This window comes from Ipomoea triloba, chromosome 1, assembly GCF_003576645.1.
Source record: "Ipomoea triloba cultivar NCNSP0323 chromosome 1, ASM357664v1".
Taxonomy (NCBI): domain Eukaryota; kingdom Viridiplantae; phylum Streptophyta; class Magnoliopsida; order Solanales; family Convolvulaceae; genus Ipomoea; species Ipomoea triloba.
Window position 1 is genome coordinate 6,315,099 of NC_044916.1, and position 6,998 is coordinate 6,322,096.

Genomic DNA, 6,998 nt, shown 5'->3' on the forward strand with positions numbered 1-6,998 from the left:
ATGTTCATTTTGGCTCAAATGAGCACTGTTCCCCTTGTTTTGTGGAAAGCATATATAGGGAGTTATCCAAGATAATGCATGGAAAGATTTCCCTCATATTTCCAAAGATATTGAACCAAACAAAAGTATTATATATGGCCACAATCATCAAGTTTTTTTTTCTTTTTAATTCTTTATTTAGTAAAATGATAGGTGTTTCAAATTTTGTCATCAAATAAATATTTTTGGATATTTATTTGTTTAATTGATTTGTTTAATGCTTTTGGTATTGATAGAGGAATTGAGCACGAGTAAATGATTGAAATCCAATAGCAGATATTAGGGGTAGAAGGTTAGACTAGGGCCTTGGGAAGCATGTTAGGCATAAAGAGTAGTCAAGGAGGGGTGTAGGTTGAGCGGCTAAGAAGGTTAATGATATGAATTAGGTAAAGGTGGAAAGTTTGAGGGGCTAAGGAGCAAATTAAAGTCTTTTAAGGATTGAAGAGATGGGGTGCAAAGTGATAAAAGGTAAAGAGTTTAGCGATTAAGGACTAAAGTTTTGAAGGGTTCGAAAGATAGGGATCAAAATGAAAAAAAGAAAACAAAAAAAAAAGGTTGAAAGTTAAGGGGGTTGGAGTGCAAAGACTAAGGGAGTTTAAATTGTGAAGGGGGAAAAACTAAAAGGTTTGGACAAGAAAGACACGAAGCTCACAGGACGAATGTACAAAGTTGAAAGGGAAGACAAAACCTAGGGTCGAAGGGAGTGGGGGCCTTATGCCTTGTGTAATGAACCTTGAACCATGCAATCGCCCTAAGGGCACCCTTATCAACAATTATTTGGTGGGATATTGCAGAAAAAGTGCCACATGGGAAGAGAGAAGGGAGGAGAGAGGAGGAGAAAGCTTCTACAAGTTCATGGGTTATTTTAGAAAATGGGGTCCACATGTTATTAAAATTTTGTGCGTGGAACGCACTAATGCGCCCGCGTGTTAGGCGCGCCTGACATTTGATTATTTTTTTATTTTTTTAAACCAGATTTGTTTTTTTTTCATCCCCTCTCATTTTCTCTTTCCTAATCACACTTACAAAAACTCCTCAATAACCTCGAAAAAACTCCATTGATAAGGATGCTCTAAGGCCACTCTTTAGTTACACACGTTGAGTGCTTTGAGTTTCGCAAGTCGCTCTATCAGTTCCCAAGTTCTTACCCCTTGCATTTACATTCTGCGCGTAAGAGTCTTTATCACATCTGAAAGGTTAAGGTCTCACAACGATCACCTAAATTGTTTGTGGAGTTCGAACCCCCACATTGCTATTGGAGCAAGGCTTTAGGATAATCAATTAAACCAATTGAACTAGCCCTACGAGACTTTCGATGTTTCTTTTTTTTTTTTTTTTTTTTTTTTNTTTTTTTTTTTTTTTTTTTTTTTTTTTTGGGTGAGCAACCAACTCTCTCATGTTATAAATAGAAGGTTGCCATAAGGTTTTTTGTTTTTTTGTTTTTTGTTTTTTTTTTTTTAAGTACTGCCATAAGTCAGACATCATCATTTTAAACATCAGTGGAGACTTTTCTTTGCCTCAAACATTTCCCCTTCCATATTTGAGCACTGTAATAGGCTAATAGCCGCCCCTATGGGCTTGAACTTTGTCCGCATATTTAATATTATGGAGTATTTATTATGGGGCCAAAATGACACCAAAATTACATAGGTGGGCTCATATCAATACTAATTAAACACCAAAGCAGGTCATCGATTAAAAAAAGTGACATAACAACCTAAAACACATCAAATATACATATAATCATTTAACAAAATCTATTACTTGAAGTCCTCATATCACTACCTTGATCCAAAATAGATTCGAAGTGACATTGACTCGAACATATAATTTAAGGTCTAATTTAACCATTTTTGCCAATCTCAAGGACAAAAGCGCAATTAAGTCTACATAAATAAATAAAAAGTACATTTTTAATATATGAAAAATACATTATTTGTATACATAAAGTACATTATTGAAAGTACATGATTTTTATATATTACGGAGTATCAGATAATTACTTTTAGTATATTAAAAATGTATACTATAACCCAATGGGGTAGCTCAAGTGACAACTGAGCTCTCTTTGTGGGGAAGAATTTCAGGAGAACACGGGTTCGATTCCCACAAGCGACGATTCCCCTTGGGCCAGCAAACGTGGGTGGACTCGGACCATTAAAAGGACGGAGAAAGACCCTGTAAATTTACCCAAAAAAATGTATATTGGTACATGTTCACACAATAATTTGCCGAAATTATAACAAATTTTGTACACTAATGTTCATCAAGTTTGAAATAAATATTTTATTTCAAAGTGCTTACAACATGTTTGGTTCACGGAATAAATTTGGAGGGAATAAGAATGTTATTCCATAGGGAATGGAATAGGTAAGGAATAGAACTTATACAATGTGTCAAACCGTAGTGTTATTAATAAGGTTTAGAACCGGATACAAGGATGAGTAATCGATCAGTTCTAGGACTTAGCTCAGGTGATCGACAGTGGGCCTATAAAGCTCCGAGCTAATTGGTTGTCATTTAGTTACAATCTAAAAGTCCCCTCTCTCATCAATAAATGCGTTATTTATAGATGAAGGAAAAGACAAGTTTCGCCCCCTCGGCATGATAAGCACGTGGGTTTTCCTGCGTTATTTGAGGAAGTTGGTTTGAGACGAGTGTTTCTCCTTATTTCAAGGAGTTTTTCTGCAACAAATGATCAGATATTCAAGAGTCCTAATATTACTATAAAATGTGATGTGATTATCCTAAGCAGAATAGAAGCTCTACAACCATTCTTCCTACAAATTCTAATATGATTAAATCTCTTGTAGCGTAGTAGCAGTTTATATTTCAATTTCTGGTCAGTGTTCGTAGGTACGACGAGTTCCGGTGGTAGCGTGGAAATTTCTAGGTTGAATGCTTCAATTCCGATTGGTGGCTTCAGAAAATTGTTTGGCTCAGCAACAAGTACATTGGGCAATGTAATTCTTTTGTTAGCAGCAATGAATTTATTCGACAGTAACATTTTGGCATAAGCAATTCTTTTTCTTCTTTTTCCTTTTTATGGTTTGCTGCAATCATAAGTACCATTATTGATGTGCATGTTTAGAAAAGGAAATTAATTTATGAGTGTATTCTTTATTGTTGGATCAATTTACTGTATGATAATCCCTTGAAAAATGGTGTTGTGTGAACCGATTGCTGCAAATTTCATGATACACTGCTTAGTTTTATTTGCCCACGAACATCGATAAATTATTTATTATGAATATACAAAAATTAAACGTCATATACATTTACCACAGAAACAATATATAAAAATAAATTTGATTTAGAGTGTTGTGATCTAAACATATTTTGAGTTTAATTAAGGGTAAAGTAGTAAATAAGAAAATTGTCGCTCAGGAATATGTTGATACCAAGAGGGGTCTAGTAATAGCTATTATTTCCAAGAACATTGTTCCTGTCAATAAAAAACATTACTAAACAAAGAAATATGCATATTATCGAAAATGCTAGGACATTTTAGGCTTATTCCGCAAACCAAACATGCTGTTAATGTTTTCATGTCCCTTGGTGCATATAATAAGCTCTACAAAGATAGCCATATATAACAAATCAGAATTTGCTTGTACTACAAAGAGTGAGATAATACATATTACCAATAGTTCAAATGTGAGAGATATCATAGAATAATCTTAGAATTTCCTAATAATCTCTACAACAGGCCAACAAATGTCCCAACGGATCATCCCTTAGAACAACCTCTATACACCCTCCTCTTCTTTCCTTCTTTTGTTTCTTTAATGTTCTTCAAATAGTAACTCTCATTTTACAAAAGAATCAGCGCTAACTATAAGTTTCTGTGGTGACCTCTCTTCCACGCACCGAGTCGGTTTGACATGACATGAATTCAACGACCATAAACAAATAATGAAATGTGAAACTAGCAAACTCGCTAGAGTGCTAGCGAACAGAGCTTTTGACAAACGGTTTTTAATAATAATCTAAAACTTAATTGGCGGTTTGGTTTCGACTCGATTCAAATAACACAAACCAAAATGCACGCCTTAATTTGGATGATGTAAATCTTGTAACTTAATAGCTCAATAGGCATGATCAAATGTTGATGTGTACAAAGAATTTATTTATTTTAAGTATAATTTTTATATTGTTATTGTCAAGTTTCGAACCTTGTGATTCTTTGTGATTGAATGATTTTGAATACTTTCTTCTTCTTCATGATAGGTTTGACCGTTTGATCTTAGAGCATTCTTATTAGTGGGGATAATTCGCAGTTATTGAGGAGTTTTTGTAAGTGTGATTAGGAAAGAGAAAGTGGGATGAGAGGAAAAAAAAAATTTGATTTAAAAAATAAAAAATAGCATTGTCAGCCTGACGCGCCAGCTGGGCGCATAAAGTGACAGCCACGTCACTTGTGGTGTTAATTAGAGTGGGTCCCACTCCTCTACATTATCTCTTCATTTGTAAGAGTAACTCCTTCCTTCTCTCTCCCTCACCTCACTCCTCAATGTGGCATATTATCTCCTCAATATGCACCAATGTAGATGCTCTTATCATAATTCTCATTATTCAAAAATAGGCGGAAAAAAGTAACAACACGGCCCATGAGCCGCCATATGGTCATTATTGCTGCAAAACAGGCTGTGCCTACACAGCCCACGACAGGTCGCCCTGAGCAGCCCCACCCATTTTCGTCTGCAAACTGCTAAACTCCGAACGAGTGCGCCAACTGTAATTAGCTTAAACTCAGGGGTAGCTTTTGAAATTCCCAGAAATACTCAACTCTCATTTGCAGATTTTTCTTGTTAAGCAAAGGCCGAATGTTTCTTTGGTTGCACATGCGCTTATGCTTTTGGTTTTTTATTTAGGTTTCTTCATAGCCAATAAAGGTTTGAATTCCTACCCTGGTTACTTTTCTCTTTTGCATTTCTATATTTCTCTATGAATTACTCATGAGCTGCTGAAGATTTAAAATTGATTTAATTTCTCCTCTTTGGTTATACAATTGATTCCTCCTGATAAGCTACCACAAATATAATTGGGGAATCTCATTTTTGAATTCTAGGGAGAGATTTTGGAGTAACACAAATTATTCATCTTCACGCTTGCCCAGAAAGGTTATGGCTTGTGGGGAGAATGACTGCCAGCTACATTCTCCTTGCTTTTCTGTTCTTACTCATTTAGTTTTGAACCAATCAGACATATAGAAAATTTTCATATTCCCCTTGTGATCTTTAAACCCATATTCTGAGGCTATGTTTCCTCTAACTAGTGGTGGGTAACATGGGTCCATATCTTCTTTTTAGCTTTGGCTCCTTTCTGTGTCTTGAAACTTACTTTTCCTTGTCTAAAGCTTTGCAGATGCTCCTTAAGGGTGTGAAATCATAAGGGAACATGTTCCTATTGCAAATCTCTTCACATGTTTATGTTCAATGATGTTTACTCGTACGATTTTACCCCCAAGGACCCATTGAGTTTTGATCTGTATGGGATAAGTTGATGGGAAAAACTAACTGGACGGACAGGCAGCCTGTTTCTGGACTGTGATTTAGTTGATAGGGTCAAGATGGTAAAATTGATTTAGTTGTCCGCTCGAGGAATGATTCATTTTTAACATGTTTTTTTACTCAAAGGTTTAATACATGTTAGAGTTTTCAGATTGGATTGTTGTAGATATGAGTTTAGACCTAAATGATCAACAGGGCATGTGGTTTAACCTATACGTGCCATTGACAAAGAACACTACTAATGTTAGAAGTCATTTGGACATTTTTATTCACACAGATGATTGTAGGCAGCATGTTCTTATCATTATCTGTATGGACATTTTCATGGTAAATGAGCTGTGTTGGTAACTTATAGGTATGATTTTATGTTTCTCAATTATTGGACAGTGTTCGGTCACATATTGAACTTATTCTGAACCTGATGAAAACGACTTATAAACAATAAGCTTATTTCAAGAAGCTATTAGAATTTATCGGTATCCATTATATATTTTCTGCTACCATGAAGTTATTTTTGCCAGTTGGAAAATCTACACTCTGGAAATGGTTTACCTTGATTTCTTGCCTACTTGAGTCCTCTCTCGCAGTTCATTGAGTTTCTATACAATTCTTCAGTCTGTGGTCATTGTGTCCAAATTTTTGCAGGCATATCATATAGAGATCTACTGGGGCAAAGAGCTAACATGGCCACTCTAAGAAGTCCACTACCATCACCACCACCTCTTTTTTGGCCCCATTTGGGGCGGCTCTGATCTTGGCCCCTCCCAAGGGCATTGCTGGTCCGAAAACAACCTTCAGATTCTGTATTGTAGTTGACACATTTTGTACCTACAATTGAAAGTTTGTGCCTATAGTTATCATATTATGTGTCAGCAATTATCAAATTATTTGTTTACATGTACATTTAACTGTAGGTACAGAATGTGTTAACTAAAGACATAATGTAATATAAACCCTGGTCCATTGTATAACAATTGAAGAACTGGAGAGGTGATGAAAGCAACTGAGATCTGGTTCAAGGCATCATTTTGATATTTGTTTTCTTCTATGCCAAGGGAAGTAGTTTGTTTTCCCATATAGATGAGCAAGGATGGGACAATTGTGGTAGGTGGTTCAATTCTTATAAAGGAAAGAAATGTTAGATTGTATATGGTAATGCTATCTTGAAATGAATATAAATTTGTTCACTTTGTATACATAGCAATGCCATTGATTCCATGTGTTTTCCCTGCACAACATTGTGAAATATATATATATATATATATATATTTCTATTCAAATGTGGTCGCGCATTCCCGTGCGGTTTACACCACTCAATGTTAAGAAATGCACTACTTAATGTTAAAAAACGCACCACACCACAATGAAAATGCATACAAACACCTCATAACTCCTTTTGAATACTGTGTGGTGTTTTTTTTTTTATACCTAATGGTGTGTTTTTTG

The 6,998-nt window shown here is 35.4% G+C and overlaps 1 long non-coding RNA gene across 1 annotated transcript; it reads left to right on the forward strand.

The window, feature by feature from the left end:
• The first annotated feature begins 4,940 nt into the window (after positions 1-4,940).
• LOC115996950 lies at positions 4,941-6,748 on the forward strand. Its single transcript, XR_004093674.1, has 2 exons — positions 4,941-5,319; positions 5,399-6,748. It is a non-coding gene; the product is annotated as an uncharacterized LOC115996950 (long non-coding RNA).
• The last annotated feature ends 250 nt before the right edge of the window (positions 6,749-6,998 follow it).